The following is an 18,241-nucleotide window of genomic DNA, read 5'->3' as shown; positions in this document are numbered from 1 at the left end:
ATTTTCCCCAAACCATTGTAAGATAATTCTTTGGATTCGGGTTCACACTTTGATCATGGTTCCTAGTGATACATGCATTGGCATAGAACTCTTAGAATATTGCTCGCCCTCGAGCAAAGGAAGAAAGAATAGATGAAGAAGAAGAAGATATGGAGGAGAGGAAGAGAGGGTTGTATTTCGGCCAAGGAAGAGAAGAGAAGGTTGTGGTGTGTGAAAATGAAGAAGAATGGAGGGGTTTATATAGTGGAGGGAGAGGGGTTAAGGTTCGGCCATATTGGGTGGGTTGGGTGGGAAAAAGGATTTTGAATTTTGAAGGTAGGTGGGTGTTCATACCCTGACCGGGCTCCTCCAAACTCGGTCAATTCATAAAAGGTCCGACCTCGTCCTAAGGCTCACGCCTAAAGGTCGGACCTCGGACGAATAAAGCAAGGGAAGGCCCATCAAAAGGAACCCAGCCCAAACCTAAAGGCCGAAAAGGCCTAGCAAAGGCGGTTCCACAAAGATAGGGATAAAACTCCCGAAAGATAAGATAAGATAAGAATATCTTATCCAAGGAAGATCACGGCCAACTACTATAAATACACTGGAGCACCCAGGTATGACATTCATTCCACATCTACATATATCTGCTTGGACCCATGCTAACTTAAGCATCGGAGTGTCATTGCAGGTACAACCACCAACCACTCTACACATCAAGCTCGGGTCCCTGACCCCCACCTCGGGCCTTTCCAAGACGACCGAGCTACACGTTTCAGCTACACTAATTCACGACGTATTATACAAAAGAGGATTCGCAAACCCCCTCCTTAGGTGCATTCCGACCTCAGAAACAAAGAGCGTCCTCGAAGAAGTTCACGGAGGCATGTGTGGGAACCACCTCGGAGCTCGGGCATTATCCAAGAAAGTAGTCCGAGCCGGGTTCTACTGGCCAACTTTGCAAAGAGACGCAACGGACTTTGTGAAAATATGCCCCCCCTAACACGCCAATTTCCACAAAGCACCACCCGAAGACCTTATCAGCATCACCGCACCATGGCCCTTCGCAAAATGGGGACTTGACCTACTCGGCCCGTTCCCCCAAGGACCGGGGCAAGTCAAATACCTCATAGTAGGGGTCGACTACTTCACAAAGTGGATCGAAGCCGAGCCCTTAGCCACCATTACGGCTCAGAAAAGTCGCAAATTCCTATACAAAAACATTGTCACAAGGTTCGGAGTCCCCTACTCCATTACAACAGACAATGGAACACAGTTCACGGACACAAGTTTTCAGAACTTGGTGGCCGAACTAAAAATCAAACAGCAATTCAACTCAGTCGAGCACCCACAAGCCAACGGACAAGCAGAGGCCGCAAATAAAAGTCATCTTGGCCGGGTTAAAACGAAGACTCCAAGAGGCCAAAGGAGCATGGGCCGAGGAGCTCCCCCAGGTATTATGGGCATATCGAACAACTCCACACTCTACAACGGGAGAATCACCATTCCGACTAGCTTACGGGATGGAGGCAATGATTCCTATCGAAATAGATGAAGGGTCACCCAGAGTCATCTTCTACAACGAAGAAGGTAACCCGCAGGCACAAAAGGAAGAACTCGACCTCCTCCCCGAGGTCCGAGAAAGAGCCCGGATCCGAGAAGAAGCCTTAAAACGGCGAACGGCCCTCAGATACAATCAGAAAGTAATAAAACGAAGCTTCTCCACTCACGACCTAATTCTAATCCGAAATGACATCGGAACACAAAAGTCGGGAGAAGGAAAGCTAGCTGCAAATTAGAAAGGACCCTACAAAGTAACAGAAGTCTTAGGAACAGGCTATTACAGGATATCCGACCTAGAAGGCAATGAGCTGCCCAGGGCCTGGCACGCCTGTAATCTAAGACGGTACTACAGCTAGAAAAAATTTGACCCGAGGTGCACTCTTTTTCCCTACAAGGGTTTTTTAATGAGACACCCGGTCAAGTAAGGCACCCGACCTAGTCAAGGGTAAACACTCTGTAAATATTCTTTCTTTTTTAGTACTAATCGAATTTTTCTATTTTCTTTTGTTCTTCCTCGTGATGAAACAAATCCTAGAAAGTACCCCACCAAGGCGCATTAATTTATGCTCGACAAAACGCAAAAAATCATTTGCCAAGAGACCACACAAGGTCGGCAAAGATAAAGCGACGAGGTTCAAATTAATGTGAGAAGTTATAAAGTAACTCTGAAAAGGCTCAAAAAAGCCAAATAAAAAGAGATTACAAAAATAACTTAAAAGGCCGACCAACGACAAAGTCGGACCCAACAAAAGGAGGTACTCGAACGCCCGAGGTCCGAGAAAATGCCCGGGTCCAAAGAAAGAAGCCTTAAAACGGCGAAAGACAAGATTTCGAAAACGCTTACTAAAAAGTTGTTATACAAAAACAACTAAAAGGTACAAGCGAAAAAAAAAACGAAATCAAAGGAAGGGGTGAAACAAAAGTTTCAAAGCGCTAGCTAAAAGGTTGTTATCCAAAAACAACTAAAAAGCATAAAAGCGGAACAAAAGCCAAAACGCAAACAAAACACCGCATAATAAGCTAAAAAGTTACTACAAGTAGCTAATAGCGAAAAGGCGTCCAAAGCGTTCACAGAAACCATCCAAAAACAAAAGAGCCCACAGGCCGGGCAAAACACCAAAAATAAAAAGATTACAAAGGATCAAGGTCCTTTCCGGACTCCACATCAACAGAAGACTGCGGAGGAAACATAGAAATCGGGACTGCATTGACGGCACCGCCATCCCGGTTTAAAACCTCCACACCAGATCCATCCCCGGCTGAAGGTGAAGTCGGGTTCACAATCGGAACTTTGGGGTCGGACACCGGAACCTCATCCTCGTCGGGAGCAGGAACAATCTTTCCCTCCAAGACGACATTACCCGTACTAAATAAACTCAGATCCAGGTCGGGAGCAAGAACCTGGACCTGAGCCTTCAAATTTCCAAACATAGCATCCATACCCTTGGCCACATGACCCTCTAGCTCGTAAAAATCATCCTGAGCAGATTGCAACTTCTCCTTTGTCTCCACAAGCTCGGCGTATATCCTAGTATAATTCTCCGTCGCCACCTTCGCCATCTCCTCAGATGCTTTCGCTGCCGCCACAGCCGCAGTAGCTTTAGCTTTCTCTTTCTCCAAAGAAGCCTCCAGCTCAGTAATCCTAGCAGCCTTCAGCTCACTAATCCTCTCGAACTCAGACTGAGCCTTCTCAAGTCGGGAGCTGGTCGCACCAATGGGGGATTTCTTGAACTCCCGGGCAATAGCGGCATGAAGACTAGCCATCCGGACACAACTCCGCGCCATATACTGAAAATGATGCTCCATAGACACATCATCAGTAGAGATAAAAGTCTGAGGGAGAATATGCTGTTCAATCCAACCAAGAGCATCAAAATCCTTGTCATTAAAACCCGCAAGCTCTTGAGAGGTCTTCTGTTTCTTGGGAGGAGGACCCGAGGACGAAGGCGGGGAAGAGTGACCAGGTTCAGAGGTCGAAGGATCTTGATTTATAGCTCAGAACTGGGGAGTCGGAATAGCCTTCGACCGAGTAGTGACACCCACGGTAGCCTTCTTCGGAGAAGATCGGGCAGAAACCTCAGCCTCAATATTCCGAGCAGCCACGGACTTCTTCGCCCGACGAAGGAACTTCATGGAATCCGCCTGGGAGGACATCTCTGCAGAAATAAAAGAAAAACGATCACCACAACAAAAATTCCACCAAAACAAGCAAAACCAAAATACTAAAAAGATGAATCTCGGAGAGGTCGGGAACTACCTAACTCGGAACGGAGAAGGCTTGGATCTCCCAACATTTTCTTCGTGTCCAAGTGAGGCGCCCGACCCCATAAACTGCTCACCACACCCACAAAAGCCTGCTCCACCTCATCTAGACTCTCAAAGGTATACTTAGCAGACACTACATTCTCCTGCCAACAAAGAGGAAAAGAAGGCTCCCCACTCTCATCTAGAAAGAAAGGTCGGACGTCTCCAGTAGCCCGGAACTTGAAATAAAAGTTCTTAAAATCATGAAAAGACTCATCATACAGGGTACAAAACTTCCTCCCCTGGTTAGCCCTAAAAGAGACCCAAGATACCTTCCCTCCACCCGACCCCGGCTTCGTCAACACAAACAAATAGGAAAAAAGAGAAATAGAGGGAGCGACGCCCAAAAACTGACACAAAAGTTGAAACAGCTTTAGAAACGCCCAAGAATTTGGATGGAGCTGCGTAGGGGCAAGGTTACAAGACCATAACACCTCGGACTCCAGGTCGGTAAAGGGAAGTCGGACACTCAGCCTAGAGAAAAAACAATCATAAGCATAAAAGAAGAGCTTCTCGGAACTATCTAGCGGCGGGAAGCACACTCTCTCCTCGGAATCCGGGGCTACTAGTTCATAATCCCTCTCAGACTCTCTATTTTCACATATGCTACAGTGCCTACGGAACCTAGCTAAATACTCAGAATCTACCACAGAAGGGACTTTTAGAGGAAGAGGGTCTACCCAACCAAGACCACTTGGAATCTTGGTCGACATCGCTTGAAGAACCTTTCGAGACATAAAACTCTTACCTACAAAGAAGAAATACAACAGCAAACAAAAATCACATAAAGAAGACAGCGAAAGCCCGTTCGGCCAAGCAAGAAACAAAAACCCAACGAAGAAAACACGGCAACCCGGAACAAAGTACCAGAAAACAAAAAGAGCCCCCCCATATACAAACAACAAGCAATGGCGGCGCCTCTTTTTGGGGCAACCCAGGCATAAAGAAAAAGAAACAAGCAAAGGCCACACAAAGAACAGAAACATATGTGCACAAAGAAAAGAGAAGCATGGGAACAAACCTGGAAGGAAAAAAACGAAGATGACAAGCTCCGAAAAACGAGACGACGGCACACAGAGAGATTCGAGGAAGAAGAGCAAAGAGAAGGAAGAAGCAATGCTCGAAAAAAGATAAAGAAAAACGGTGAACGCAGAAAAAAGGAGGAAAGGGGCAAATAAATAAAGCCTTCACAGAGCCCGAACGGAAATCGAGGAAAAACGGTAAAACGCAATAAATGCAGGAACGGCCACTTTTTGAAATTTTGAAAAACCACTGTGCCCGAGCTCGACCTCCCAAAAAGGACGAACTCGGGCAGGGGCACTGTTCATACCCTGACCGGGCTCCTCCAAACTCGGTCAATTCATAAAAGGTCCGACCTCGTCCTAAGGCTCACGCCTAAAGGTCGGACCTCGGACGAATAAAGCAAGGGAAGGCCCATCAAAAGGAACCCAGCCCAAACCTAAAGGCCGAAAAGGCCTAGCAAAGGCGGTTCCACAAAGATAGGGATAAAACTCCCGAAAGATAAGATAAGATAAGAATATCTTATCCAAGGAAGATCACGGCCAACTACTATAAATACACTGGAGCACCCAGGTATGACATTCATTCCACATCTACATATATCTGCTTGGACCCATGCTAACTTAAGCATCGGAGTGTCATTGCAGGTACAACCACCAACCACTCTACACATCAAGCTCGGGTCCCTGACCCCCACCTCGGGCCTTTCCAAGACGACCGAGCTACACGTTTCAGGTAACCCCCGGAACAGTGGGGTTTATAGGGAAGAGTGTATGGATGTGAATGGTGAAGAGGTGATGGGGAAGAGAGATTGAGGTGATTGGTGAAGGGTTTTTGGGGAAGAGTGTTATTGGATTGTGTGAAGAGGAGAGAAGGTGAGTTGAGGTAGGTGGGGATCCTGTGGGGTCCACAGATCCTGAGATGATCAAGTGGGGTCCACAGATCCTGAGGTGTCAAGGATTATCCTCCCTGCACCAATGAGGCGTGTAAAACACCCTCTGCATGCAATCCTGGCGTTCAACGCCAGATTGATGCTTGTTTCTGATGCATGGAAACTTGTCTCTCAACAAATTTTTCTTCGGCAAGTATACCGAATTATCGTCAAGTAAAACTCACTATAGAGTGAGGTCGAATCCCACAAGGATTGATTAGTCAAGCAACTTTAGTTAAAAGAATATGCTAGTTGAGCTAAATAGAAATGAGGTTAAGATGCAGAAATTTAAATGACTGGAAAGTAAATAGCAGAAATTAAAGTGCAGAATCTTAAATGGGGAATTGGGGTAGTGCTCATAAAAGTAAATGGCAGAAATTAAAGAGAATGGGTAAGATCAGAAATGGGGAGATCATTGGGTTTAGGAGATGTTGCAATTCTCCGGATCAAGTTCATTCTCATCTTTTCCTCAATCAATGCATTCATTGATTTCCTTGGCAATCTTAAGTGATTGGATTCCAATTCCTTGGTAATCCAATCTCTCAAATCTTGATCAATAGCCAATTCCTTGGTCAATTGCTCATGAGAAGAGATGAAGTATGGTCACTGATTATACCACACACATTTCCCAAATCAAGTATTGGTAGGATTATAGTCACATATCCATCCAAACCCAAATTGGTCCAGCATGAGAAAGCATTTCTAGCATGATCTCTTCATTCCTCTTCCAAGGTTCCGAAGAGATCCAATTATGGAGAGTTTCTTTTCCAAGACAACTAACCAATTGAATTAAGATTGAAAGCTTTCTAGTAAAATTAAGAGAAAAGATAGAAGAAGAAGAATGAAAACTAATATTGATCCATCAAATTACAGCAGAGCTCCCTAACCTAATGAAAGGGGTTTAGTTGTTCATAGCTCTAGGAATCAAAATCGGCAGAAAAAAAGAATCCATGCTAGAAGTACAGAAAAGTAAATTTACAGAGAGTAGTTCCCAAAAGTCCAAAAGCTCTTTAGCTAGTTCAAAACTACTCCTATATATACTGCTCTTCATGATCTTCTAGTGAGTTCTTCAAGTCTTAGATGTGGGCTTTGGACTTTGAGTTGAAGCAATTCTCATCTTTAGTGGGCCCAGCTTGCAGAGAAATATGAATTAGGCTTGGGCATTTAATGAGATTAACGTGGAATACATTTTTGGGTAGGAGAACGTTAGTGGCATTCACCTTTTCCACTAACGTTCCACCCTTATATGCCCACGTTATTCTCAACGTTAGAAGTCTTAACGTGACTTCTAACGTTCCTTTTCAATTCTTGGCCAACGTTAATGGGACTCACTTTTCCCATTAACATTGGCTTGTGCCCCTTTTCGCAAATAATAATGGGAATCACTTTTCCCATTAACGTTGCTTGCCTCTTGCCCCCCTACGTTAGGTCTCACGTTAGCTTTGCTAACGTAGCTCTTAACGTGGGCATCTATCACCTTCGAGAGCGTTAGTGATACTCACCTTTGTCACTAACGCTCCAATTACCTTAAGCCCCTACGTTGGAACCCACGTTGACTAAGTTAACGTGGTTCTTAACGTAGTAATGAAGCCATCTCCCAACGTTAGTGACAAAAGTGAGTGTCACTAACGTTGGTTCTTTGAACCCCACTCCACGTTAACTTTCACGTTAACAATCTTAACGTGAGAGTTAACGTAGGCAATGCTAATGATCCAATGTTAGTGACAAAAGTGAATGTCACTAACGTTGGCATTATTGATCCTCTTCCACATTAGAGTTCACGTTAACTTAGTTAACGTGACTCTTAACGTGGGGCATTGCCTAGTTTCTCAACGTTAGTGGTGTTCACTTTTACCACTAACGTTGAGGAGAAACGTTATTGGAGTTCACGTTTCTCATTAACGTGGAGTCTTCTTTTTCTTCTACGTTAAGTACCACGTTAACTTAGTTAACGTGGCTCTTAACGTAAGCTATGAATTGCTTCGCAGGCGTTATTGGTGATCACTTTTCTCATTAACGTTGCAAGCTATTTGCCATCCCACGTTAGTAGTCACGTTAACTAAGTTAACGTGAATGCTAACATGATTCTTCCATGCTTCATTTGTCCTGAAATCAAGCAATTAAAGTGCATCAAAGCTCTAGCCAAAGTCATGAGATTATGCAACATTAAATTATCATGCAATTCTGGCAAAAATCTCATGAAATCATGCAAAATTCACAATAGTTGCTTAAATGAAGGTGTAAGTGTATTTTCACCCAAAACTTGCCTTGTTTACTAGGAAAATGCATGAAACTACCCTAAAACAGTAAAGAAAAGGTCAGTGAAACTGGCCTAGATGCCCTGGCATCACAACACCAAACTTAAAGCTTGCTTGTCCCTAAGCAAGTACTGAAGCATAAGAAAAATGAAATGAAAGAACAAGAAGATAAGATGGAAGTAGCATTCATGGTTCATGGAGTTTCATGCATAGCAACTTAGGTTCTTTCCTTTTAGGTTTCAAGCCTTTATCAAATCCCTAGTCACTCTCTTGATTGCATCCCTTGAGGCTTCTTTCTTATTGATCATTCTTTTTTTTTTCTTTTCAAAGTTTATTTTTCTTTTTGCTAGGTGCTTTGTAAGAGGGCGACTTTTTATGATAAGCTTTCAGCCAACACTCCCAAACCAGTTGGTTTTAAGGTGCTAGGTGTTAAGACATCCCTAAGGGCTTACTCCATCAAGTCTCTTTCCCTCATACATACACACCACAGGCACATGGTTTGTTATTCTTTCTTTCTTGAGACCTTGGTGTCCTGCACCTCTTTGGGTTACTAAGTGCTCTGTAACAAGGGTTACTCTTGATAATGGACTTTCAGCTGATAATCCCAGATTAGTTAATCCAAGTTACCAAGTGATAAGGCACCCATAAGAGCTTATTCATCCAAGTATATCCCTTGTACATAAACACCACAGACACATGCCTCAGTTTCGAAACCCTTGGTGCCTAGCATTGTTTCTTATTGTGTTCCCTTTCTTATTTTCACTTGTATTGCTCTTCTTTTTTTTTCTTTTCTTGCTGGGATCTTATTGTTTAGCTAGCCTCAAAGAATGTGTCTCAAACATAGGACTTAGGATGGATTGTTGCTTTCTTTCCTTTCTTGGTGAACCAACTTAGCTTACTAATCATCCTACCACAAACATTCAGAATGCACTTTACAAAATAACTCCACTCTCATTCTTTTCATAACATTTTCTTTTTGATTAACATAAAGAGACAAGCACACAAGTAAGAAGGGTGCAAGTGAACATTCAAGACATTAGGCTCAATAACATAGACTTAAGCAAAGAGAATTAAATGCATAATTGAAAATCCTAAGCTACCATGGAAGCATGTTCTATTTCATACATGATTTTCCTTATTTAAAGCTTTGAAAAAGAAGGTAAACTAAGAAGGAACTTCACTACCTTTCAGTTGGCCTGCTCATTCTCTTCTGCTCCCTTGGGATTCTCCTTGATTACTTGAGTCTCCATTCCCTTTACGCTTCCCCATCAACTTTTTCCAGAATCCGGCATCTTCCATCTTCTTCTTTAATGCTTCCTTTTGCTGTTTTACCTTCCCTTCTTCTTGTTCAGTTAAGTTCTTGCAAACTACCTCATAATTTGGGATGTCAGGGTGTAGGTGATGCATATGTTCAACCACATAGTTTAACTTTGCATGAGTGTTGATGCTGAATTCTTCTCGGTGCAGTTGCCTTCCTTCATTTAGCACGCTGAATTCGTTGAATGCTTTCATCTGATTCATCTGGCTTTGGTTGAGTTCCTGGAGGTGTTTATCTTGACTTTCTTGCCTTTCAGACACTTGATTGAAGGCTTCAGTAAGCTGGGAATAGTGCTCTTGTTGCTGCTCTATTAGCTGTCTCTGCCATTCCCTCTATTGATTCATCCAATTTGTTAGCATTTCCTCTTGCCGATCCATTCTCTGAGATTGAAGTTGCAGTTGTTGTTCTTGTCCTTCCATGTATAGCCTTGACAAATCATCAATGGCTCCTCGGATGTGAAACAAGTTGATGTCGGTTGGGTCATGATATCCTTCTTGATGATGTTCCGTGGGTTGAGGTTCTTCTTGGAGAGGCTCTTCCTCTTGTGCCTCTTCTGATGTCCTCTTCCTTAGATGGGGTCTTTTCTGCTATTGAGCTGGAGTCACATAGGTTATGCGTTGGAGTGTAAGTGATCTCCCAAGACCTAGCCAAGTTGGATTGCTATCCTCAAAGACTACCTTGGCTTTCATGCATAATCTAAGGATGGTGTTGGGGTACCAAAGTCTGGCACCTGAATCCTTTTTCTCAGCTGATTCTTGGATTCCTTCAGCTATAATTTCGTGCACGTTGATGCTTCCACCCTTTATCAAGCAATGTACCATGGTAGCTCGAGTAATATTGTCCTTAGAATTATTTGCTGCTAGAAGGATAGATCATCTCACAAGCTCAAACCAGGCCTTGGCTTCCGGGATGAGGTCTCCTCTTCTGATGAACCGGGGTCTCTTATCTGCATACCTTTCCCAGTCAGATCCCACGATGCATATATCACCCACAATCTCTTCCAATTCATCATTGTCAACACCTTTATTTATTCTTTCTTGATAACCAAGCTCAACAAAATGTGGGGATTTCAAATGGAGAACTCTAGTGATTGCATTGGGGCTAAAATCCACCTCTATTCCTCTTACATAGCTCTTGAAGGTGGGGGCTGTGGTCTTATCTTCTCTAACTACATTTGCATAAAATTCTCTGATGAGGTTTGCATTTGTCCTTGCTTCCGGGTTAGTGAGCTTTTCCCAACCCCTCTTTTCAATCTTCTCCCAAATTTGTGGACACTCATCTTCATCGAACTAAAATGTTGATTCGGACAATATCTTCTTTTCCTTTATTCGCTCGAATTCGAGCTCATGGAAGGCTGTTTTGAATCTTCCAGTGTCGAAGGAGGGCTGCTCCATTGGTTCTTTTCCTCTTCGCCTCTTGAAGCTTGATGCTGCCATGAGTGAGAATTGAATAGTAGAGGCTAAGGGGTTGAAGATGGAGTTCGGTTGGGTTGAGGTAGAATGAGTCTTGAAGGAATGAGTTTTGAAGGGAAAAGAGAAGAGGTGAGTATATAAGGTATACGTGAAGTATGTATGGCTGAGAAAAAGAAGTGAAAAGAAAAGAATGAGGATATAGGGTGTGTACGGAAGAGTTGTGTGAAGGGGTTTATATAGAGGGATGGAAATTGTTGAAGGGTGTGGATTGATGGTGTTGTTTTGATAGTGGACGGTTGGGGTTTTGAGATTGGATTATCACATGGATCACCTCCTTTATGAGGGTCTTGGTTCGGTCTCCAAAGCCATCCATTCCCCATGTTGCATGGCAACACTTCCAAGGACATTCCCTATGAAGACAAGTGTAAAATTCCCTTGGTGTAGTGGCCGAATCTCCTTGTATTAATTGTCCTATCAATTACCATCAATGTCCTTTTTGATTCCCTATATACAAACAGTAGATGCAATGGGTTATTTAAACTTTTGGTGGGAAAAAGTGTGAACTAATAAAATGTTTCTTTTTCTTTTTCTTTTTCTTTCGTTTCTATATGACTAAATGCTTTCCATGAAAACAAATCAATTAAACATTAGACTTCCTATGCATGCACGTTGGTACACCAAACTTGTTTGTAATCACATGGTGCAACAAGTTTGGGGAATGGACTTTCCTCATGTTCAAACCACACTTGGTGTGCTTTGAACACCAAACTTATCATGTACTATAAGTTGCATGTAGAGGGACTTATTGTCAGTTGTCAAAATTAATTTGAAATGCCATGGAAATTGCCTTATTGCTATTATTATTAGAAATTTAAAGAAGAGAGAGTTATAGAACATGGGTTGCCTCCCATGAAGCGCTTCTTTAGCGTCACTAGCTTGACGTTTGGTTCTTGTCAAGGAGGTTGATAGTGCTTGAAGCCCTTCCCTCTTGCAGTATGTTTGCCTCCAGTGAAATCGTTGAGAAGTTCGTCTCCCGGGGAGAGATCTTCTGTAGGTATCTTTCTGCTTCTCCATCTCCTTGGAACTTTTTTCTTTGTTTTCATTGATGTTTTTTTGTTTTCTATGGATTCTTTCTCTAGGAGATTCTTGTTATTGATCTTGCATGACTCTGGTGGTTCTGGTTCCTCTTGGATCACCTTTGAACATGGTTCTTCCTGACTATATGGCTTCTCAACCAATGGGGCTTTCAATTATGTTATTTGTGCTTCCTCGTTTGGCTCTTCTATCATCTTATTGTCTTCGTGATCTGCTCCTTGTGAGAGGTTGTAAACATTGAAAGCGAGCTACTCATCATGTATTCTCAGCACTAACTCTCCTCGTTCTACATCTATGAGTGCTCTAGCTGTGGCTAGGAATGGTCTTCCCAGAATGACAGGATAAATAGGATTCTCATCCATTTTCAGAACGACAAAATCTGTGGGAAGATAGTAGCTCCCAACCTTCACCAGCACATTTTCAACTACTCCTACTCTTTGTTTTTGGGTTTTGTCAGCCAATCTGATAATTACATCAGTAGGAGTTAGTTCATTGATTTGGAGCTTCTTCATGAGAGAGAAAGGCATTAAGTTGATGCTTTCTCCCAAGTCACAAAGCCCTTTGTCAATCATTGTTTCTCCTATGGTACAAGGAATGTGGAAGCTTCCTGGATCCTCCTTCTTTGTGGGTGGTCCTGGTTGAATGAGAGCACTACAATCTCTGTTCATCTTGATTGTTTGTCCACCCTTCAATGGACTTTTTCTGGCTAGTAGCTCCTTTATATACTTAATGTAGAAGGGCATCTGTTGGAGGGCTTTAATGAATGGTATATTTACATCTAAAGATGCAAACATATCGAGAAACCTTGAGTACATTCTCCCTGCTACACCACCTTTAAGCCTGTGGGGAAAAGGTGCATATGGGTTCAATACCTCCTTCTTCTTTAGCTCTTCCTTGGATGTGAGTGGAGTTGCACAGCTTCCTTCCTCTTGACTTTCCTTTTGGTTATTTTGGAGGTGTTCTACTCCATTCATACTCCCCTCATCACTTGTGGTTATCATTTTGCATTCTTCCCATCTCACTTTCTTTGGTTCTCCTCTTGGATTCTTCTCTGTATCACTGGGGAATCCATCAGTGGGTTTGGGGATTTGTTGAGATAGATAACCTACTTGGGACTCCAATCTCTTGATGTTTTCTCCTTGGTTCTTGATGTTGGCTCGCACTTCTTCCTTAAACACTTTGTTGTCTTGGACTTCTCTGCATATGTTTTCAAGTAGAGCCTCAATCTTTGAAAGCCTATCATTTGTGGATGATGGTGGGTTGAGATTAGGTGGTTGAGAAGGTTGGTTAGATGGATGTTGGTAATATCTCTGTGAAGTGTTTTGATGAGTGGCATTGTTGTTGGAGTTGAAGTTGGAATGTCTCTGATCTTATCCTTGGTCTTGTTGGTTTCCCCATCCAAAGTTGGGGTGATTTCTTCATCCAGAGTTATAGGTTTTAGAGTATGGATCATGGACTTGTCTAGGTAAATTTCCCACATAGTTGGCTTGCTCCCAGTCACCTTCTTCTCCTATGTTTACTCTTTCATGAGTTGGTGATGAGGTGATGGCTGCTGAAACTTGGTTCTCTTCCACCTTCTTGGTAAGATCTACTAGCTGCTTGGTGATCATCTTTTTTGGGCTAATAGTGCATCCATGTGGTTCAGCTCCATTACTCCTCTAGTGTTACTTCTTTCAGAGGCATAGAAGTAGTCATTCTCAGCAACTATTTCGATGACATCTATAGCTTCTTCAACGGTTTTTTTCTTGTTTAAAGATCCTCCTGATGAATGAGCCATAGCCTTCTTTGACTCATAGGAAAGACCTTCATAGAAGATGTGAAGTTGAACCCACTTATTAAACATCTCTGGTGGGCATCTCCTTGTCAAGTCTTTGAATCTCTCCCATGCTTCATAAAGTGTCTCACCATCTTGTTGCCTGAAAGTCTGTACCTCAGTTCTCAGCCTATTGATCCTTTGAGGGGGTAAAACCTTGCCAAAAACTTGTTCACTACCTCCTCCCAATTTGTCAGGCTTTCTTTTGGGAAGTATTCAAGCCACTTTGATGCCTTGTCCCTGAGTGAAAAAGGGAACAAGAGCAACCTATAGACATCGGGGTGGACTCCATTGGACTTCACCGTGTCACAAATCCTCAAGAAGGTGGTCAAGTGTTGGTTAGGGTCTTCTTGAGCACCTTGATGATTAGATTTTTGACGGTTTAGGATTTCACTAATGAAATCTCGTTGTAAAGCATAGTTTCTAACCCAACAATAATCCTTTCATACAAAAGATTGTTTGTCACTAAAACAAACCCCTAAATTTATAAACCAAAGTATTGAACCTCGGGTCGTTCTCCCTAGGAATTACAATAAAGTGTCTTGTTATTGGTTATGAATTATTTTTGGGGTTTTGATAAGAGGCATGAAAGATAAATGGCAAGAAAGTAAACTAATGGCTAAAAAGGTCTTGGCAAGGGTTGGTGGTCAAGGATCTCTATCCTAATCACTAACCACAATATGAGAATTGGCAAGGATTAATCTCATTAAATCATCCTCTAACTAGTAGTAAAGGAAAGTCAAATGAGCTATATCAATCCTAGTCCATAAGTCCTAACTCTCCACTAATTCAATTAGTGAGAACTAGAGTCAATGGATCCCAATCATCAATTACTTGGACATTAGTAACTCAAGAGTTCCCTAGTTACCTTTCCAAGCCAAGAGTATAAAATTCAACTCTAAAATTCAACCAAGCATTTCATCAAACACTTGGAAGGCATAAAAGGAAAGCATAGTAAATCAACAACAAGAACAAAATCTAACAACAATTATTGCAAAGAATTAATAACAACAAATCAAAAGGAACACAATTATTATGATTTACCTTGAATTGAATTGAAAGAGAAAGGAAGGAACAAAAGTAGATCTACAACAAAATACAAGAACAACATAAAGGAAATTACAACAAAAGATAGAAGTAGAAGAAGATGAATTAAAATCTAGATCTAAGAACTAAACCTAATCCTAATCCTAATCCTAGAGAGAAGTGAGAGCTTCTCTCTCTAGAAACTAACTTTCCCTCCAAAACTAAGCTAAACTAAACTAATGGTAACTAACTTCTAAAGTATGAAAAGTATCTTTATTCCCCCTTCAATCCTTGGCTTAAATAGCATTAGAAATGAGTTGGATTGGGCCCACAAGGCTTTAGAATTCGCTGGCCACGTATTGCTTTAAGTGGATCATATGGCAGCAACGACATGTGCGTGTACAGTGCGCGTACGCATCACCATACGTGTAGCAACTATGACAAATCTTATATCGTTTCGAAGCCCCGGATGTTAGCTTTCCAACTCAACTAGAACCGCATCATTTGGACCTCTGTAGCTCAAGTTATGGTCATTTAAGTGCGAAGAGGTCGGCTTGACAGCTTTCCGGTTCTTTCATTTCTTCATGATTTCTCCAACTTTTCATGCTTTCTTTCTTCATTCCCTTGATCCAATCTTTGCCTCCTAAATCTGAAATCACTTAGCAAACATATCAAGGCATCTAATGGAATAATTAGATTTAGCTATTTTAAGTCCTAAAAAGCATGTTTTCACTCTTAAGCACAATTAAAGGAGAAGTTATAAAACCATGCTATTTCAATGGATAAATGTGGGTAAAAGGTCATAAAATCCCTCAAATCAAGCACAAGATAAACCCCACAAATGGGGTTTATCACACCTCCTCCAAATGAGCAATTATTTTGCACCAAAGTGATGAGCTGAGGTTTTAGCTCGAAATTATTGGCATGTATGGTGGGTTTCTGAATGCTGCTTCCACAGTTTCCTGTATTAGGATTGATATAGGATCCTAAGACCCTCCTTTCATGCCCAGCCCGGTTTGCATGGCCTTCTCTGGAATGATTATGAGCTTCTTCTTCATGATTGTTCTCCAAATTCTCTTCCATGTTGGGTTCAAAGTACTCTTTCTCTTCCTCAGCACCAATAATTCTTTTTCCTCTTGCCTCCCTTTTTCGTCTCCAAAGGGTTCTCTCAGATTTTGAATCAAAGGATGTTGAGATTCCTTCTCTTCTCCCTGTCATACAACAAACAGAACGCACAACAGGAGATATAGTGAAGACTTTTTTATGTTAGAATGATTGTTAGTGTGAGTGATGCAATTTATCAAACAGTTAGTGGGTTAGTGAGTTGAATTATGATAAACTAAGAAAAAGAGAACAGAAAATAGAGAGGGTAAAGAGGATGAGGAAGAAATTAAAAACAAATTAAGGTAAATTACTGAATACAGAAAAGAATAACAAAAAATAAAAAAAATGCTCAATCTAGTGATCTTCTAGCTTAATCATTGTTGATTCAAAATCAATCCCCGGCAACGGCGCCATAAACTTGATGCATGGAAACTTGTCTCTCAACAAATTTTTCTTCGGCAAGTATACCGAATTATCGTCAAGTAAAACTCACTATAGAGTGAGGTCGAATCCCACAAGGATTGACTGGTCAAGCAACTTTAGTTAAAAGAATATGCTAGTTGAGCTAAATAGAATTGAGGTTAAGATGCATAAATTTAAATGACTGGAAAGTAAATAGCAGAAATTAAAGTGCAGAATCTTAAATGGGGAATTGGGGTAATGCTCATAAAAGTAAATGGCAGAAATTAAAGAGAATGGGTAAGATCAGAAATGGGGAGATCATTGGGTTTAGGAGATGTTGCAATTCTCCGGATCAAGTTCATTCTCATCTCTTCCTCAATCAATGCATTCATTGATCTCCTTGGCAATCTTAAGTGATTGCATTCCAATTCCTTGGTAATCCAATCTCTCAAATCTTGATCAATAGCCAATTCCTTGGTCAATTGCTCATGAGAAGAGATGAAGTATGGTCACTGATTATACCACATACATTTCCCAAATCAAGTATTGGTAGGATTATAGTCATATATCCATCCAAACCCAAATTGGTCCAGCATGAGAAAGCATTTCTAGCATGATCTCTTCATTCCTCTTCCAAGGTTCCGAAGAGATCCAATTATGGAGAGTTTCTTTTCCAAGACAACTAACTAATTGAATTAAGATTGAAAGCTTTCTAGTAAAATCAAGAGAAAAGATAGAAGAAGAAGAATGAAAACTAATATTGATCCATCAAAATACAGCAGAGTTCCCTAACCCAATGAAAGGTGTTTAGTTGTTCATAGCTCTAGGAATCAAAATTGGCAGAAAAAAAGAATCCATGCTAGAAGTACAGAAAAGTAAATTTGCAGAGAGTAGTTCCCAAAAGTCCAAAAGCTCTTTAGCTAGTTCAAAACTACTCCTATATATACTGCTCTTCATGATCTTCTAGTGAGTTTTTCAAGTCTTGGATGTGGGCTTTGGACCTTGATTGAAGCAATTCTCATCTTTAGTGGGCCCAGCTTGTAGAGAAATATGAATTAGGCTTGGGAATTTAGTGAGATTAACGTGGAATACATTTCTGGATGCGAGAACGTTAGTGGCATTCACCTTTTCCACTAACGTTTCACCCTTATATTCCCACGTTATTCTCAACGTTAGAAGTCTTAACGTGACTTCTAACGTTCCTTTTCAATTCTTGGCCAACGTTAATGGGACTCACTTTTCCCATTAACGTTGGCTTGTGCCCCTTTTCACAAACGTTAATGGGAATCACTTTTCCCATTAATGTTGCTTGCCTCTTGCCCCCTACGTTAGGTCTCACGTTAGCTTAGCTAACGTAGCTCTTAACGTGGGCATCTATCACCTTCGAGAGCGTTAGTGACACTCACCTTTGTCACTAACGCTCCAATTGCCTTAAGCCCCTACGTTAGAACCCACGTTGACTAAGTTAAATCAAGTAATTAAAGTGCATCAAAGCTTTAGCCAAAGTCATGAGATTATGCATCATTAAATTATCATGCAATTCTGCAAAAATCTCATGAAATCATGTAAAATTCACAATAGTTGCTTAAATAAAGGTGTAAGTGTATTTTCACCCAAAACTTGCCTTGTTTACTAGGAAAATGCATGAAACTACCCTAAAACAGTAAAGAAAAGGTCAGTGAAACTGGCCTAGATGCCCTGGCATCAGTTTCTGGCGTTGGACGCCAGCTTCATGCTTGTTTTGGGCGTTCAACGCCCATTTGCAGTATGTTTCTGGCGTTGAACGCCAGTTCCATGCTTGTTTCTGGCGTTCAGCGCCAGCTTTCCTCAGGGTGTATTTCTGGTATTTAAACGCCAGGATGCTGCTTGTTTCTGGAGTTCAACGCCAGATCCATGCTCTGTTTTGGCGTTGAACGCCAGCCAGATGCTCCTTACTTGCCTTTAAACGCCAGTAAGCCCTTCCACCAAGGTGTGCCTTTTCTTCTGCTATTTTTTATTCTGATTTTAATTTTAGTA

The sequence above is a fragment of the Arachis stenosperma genome, chromosome 9 (genome assembly GCF_014773155.1).
Source record: "Arachis stenosperma cultivar V10309 chromosome 9, arast.V10309.gnm1.PFL2, whole genome shotgun sequence".
Taxonomy (NCBI): domain Eukaryota; kingdom Viridiplantae; phylum Streptophyta; class Magnoliopsida; order Fabales; family Fabaceae; genus Arachis; species Arachis stenosperma.
This window is presented reverse-complemented; position numbering follows the sequence as displayed.